Source organism: Cryptomeria japonica, unplaced genomic scaffold, assembly GCF_030272615.1.
Source record: "Cryptomeria japonica unplaced genomic scaffold, Sugi_1.0 HiC_scaffold_334, whole genome shotgun sequence".
In the NCBI taxonomy this organism is placed as follows: Eukaryota; Viridiplantae; Streptophyta; class Pinopsida; order Cupressales; family Cupressaceae; genus Cryptomeria; species Cryptomeria japonica.
The window spans coordinates 51987-55000 of record NW_026729156.1 but is presented as its reverse complement, the minus strand read 5'-3'; positions in this window follow the sequence as shown (position 1 = coordinate 55000).

The window sequence follows — 3014 nt, the reverse complement described above, 5'->3', positions numbered from 1 at the left end:
ACTCAGAGACATCCATTTCCCAGGCATATGCCCCCTACGCACTTTTGGTGGTGCACCCCGCACGAACAATCCCGCCTCGACCAGCCTGAACAATTCCCCTCTCGAAGGAAGGCCTCGGCCTTAATCGTCCACGACAAACAGCTCGACGAGGCATGAAGCACCCACGGGAGCCGGAGCATGACGATGCAGAGTCTCGGTTCACAGGAGCCTGGGAAGAACATCCCGTACGGAACCCTTTACCCGAAAACATCCGAACCGCACATGCTCGCGACAGTCCTGCCGTTAGAGAATGCACCGTGCACGCGACCGAGTAAGGCCACTCAGAGACATCCATTTCCCAGGTATATGCCCCCTACGCACTTTTGGTGGCGCAACTCGCACGAACAGTCCCACCTCGACCCCGTAAACAAGCTTTTTTGCCTCGAAGAGTTCGTCGGAGACGAAGAAGCAACCTTCAGTGCAAACGTAGCACTCTTTTGTGCAACCGCCCAAACAACGCCCCCTCTACCCTCTGTCGAAACACTCGGCATTGCTGCTCCCTAAGGTGAGCTTCTCCTCATAGGCAATTCCGCTCTTATCCGGTCACGTTTGTGTGCCCGAATTTCGCAAGGCAACCTCCATGGGACATGGAAAAGACTCGAGAAGAGAGCTCGCTCACGGGAGAGAGAAGCCAAGGAGACCACGAGAGTGCTGAGAGTGGGACAGCGCTGAATAGGCGGGAGAAGCCTGCGCGTATAAACGGAGATATATATCCAATTGCAACGAAGGAACGTGCCAAAGATCGAGAACAATGGCAGAAATGCTAGTAACGTGCACTTCGGGACCAACGCATCACCGGAAGACAACCGCCAAACATCGAAAGAGTCGCGATGCTCCGCAACCTACGTGCAAAGCGGTCGCACACCGGGTAAGGGAGTGAGAGCCCCAAACATAGCTGGGCGAGGCGCTCACTCCGCTCTTTAATATCTCGTTAATACCGCCAAGGAAATGGCACAAGCACACACACACAAGCATCCTCGGAAGAGGACAGTTCGAGTGACAGGTCAAATCCAAGAGTTCCGAAGACTACCTCCAGGAACAATCGGGAACAAGACCGATTACAAGTCGTCGAGTCTGTTACTGGGCGAACACGAGATGCGCACAGGAAATCGATCAGCCCTCACAATGGCCCAAGGCCAGAGATCGGACTGCTACGATTTACCCCAACAATCATCGTGCCACTCTTCGCAGAGAGGTGATAGACGCCAACGAGCCCGCGCATAGCAATCGAGGTGTAAAAAGGGCGTTGAAGGCAGGAAGCCTGGACGAAAGAGGCTACGAGGTCACCTCGAAGCGGTCTAAGAATCGGGCGCACTTGGGGCGACTACCAGTGCCAACCCCTTATCCCGCGGTGCGTCCGACACACAGAAATTTCCAAGGCGGCCAAGGAGCCTCCCCGCATAGCAATCGGGGTGTGAGGTTACGGATGCAGCATTGATAGCAATCGAGGTGTGAGGCGAAGGATGCAGAAGTGAGAGCCGAGGGATGTAGCAGAGATAGCAATCGGGGTGTGTGATGCAGAAGAGATAGCAATCGAGGTGTGCGGTGGGAAGGGCCCAGCAGCCAGAATGCATGAAGCGACGGATGAAGCAGTGATGACAACCGGGCTGTGAGGAGAGGAGGGATGCAGCCAAGAAAGCAATCAGGGCTCGAGGCAAGGGATGCATCAAGGATAGCAATCATGTTGTGAGGCGAGATTCCAAAGGCTAAACGTGAGAGGCTGCAGGGTCGACTCAGAGAGGTCTATGCATGTGAGAGGCTGAAAGCAAGGTCGACTCGGAGCGGTCTATGCATCGGGCGCGCTTGGGGCGACTACCAGTGCCAACCCCTTATCCCGCGACGCGTCCGACAAAGAGAACGTTCCAAGGCGGCAGAGGAGGTTACCAGCCGAAGGATGCAGTAGCAATAACAGGTATAGTTCCGCGGCGGCCGAGAAGACTCACCGCATAGGAATCGGGATGCGAGGCGAGGGATGCGGCGGGAAGGCCCCGACGGCTAAACGGAAGAGGCTGCAGGGCCGCCTCGGAATGGTCCAAGCATCGGATGCGATTGGGACGACTACCAGTGCCAACCCCTTATCCCGCGATGCGTCCGATACACAGATAGTTCCAAGGCGGCCGAGGAGCCTCACCGCATATCAATCGGGGTGCGAGGCGAGGGATGGGGCGGGAAGGCCCCAACGGCTAGACGGAAGAGGCTTCAGGGCCACCTCGGAATGGTCCAAGCATCGGACGCGCTTGGGGCGACTGCCAGTGCCAACCCCTTATCCCGCGATGCGTCCGATACACAGATGGTTCCAAGGCGGCCGAGGAGCCTCACCGCATAGCAATCGGGGGTGCGAGGCGAGGGATGGGGCGGGAAGGCCCCAACGGCTAGACGGAAGAGGCTTCAGGGCCGCCTAGGAATGGTCCAAGCATCGGACACGCTTGGGGCGACTACCAGTGACAGCCCCCTATCCCGCGATGCGTCCGATACGAAGATGGTTCCAAGGCGGCCGAGGAGCCTCACCGCATAGCAATCGGGGTGCGAGGTGGGGGATGCGGCGAGATGGCCCCAACGGCTAGACGGAAGAGGCCACAGGGCCGCGTCGGAATAGTCCAAGCATCGGACGCGCTTGGGGCGACTACCAGTGACAACCCCTTATCCCGCGATGCGTCCGATACGAAGATAGTTCCAAGGCGGCCGAGGAGCCTCACCGCATAGCAATCGGGGTGCGAGGTGGGGGATGCGGCGAGATGGCCCCAACGGCTAGACGGAAGAGGCTGCAGGGCCGCCTCGGAATAGTCCAAGCATCGGACGCGCTTGGGGCCACTACCAGTGACAACCCCTTATCCCGCGATGCGTCCGATACGAAGATAGTTCCAAGGCGGCCGAAGAGCCTCACCGCATAGCAATCGGGGTGCGAGGTGGGGGATGCGGCGAGATGGCCCCAACGGCTAGACGGAAGAGGCCACAGGGCCGCCTCGGAATAGTCC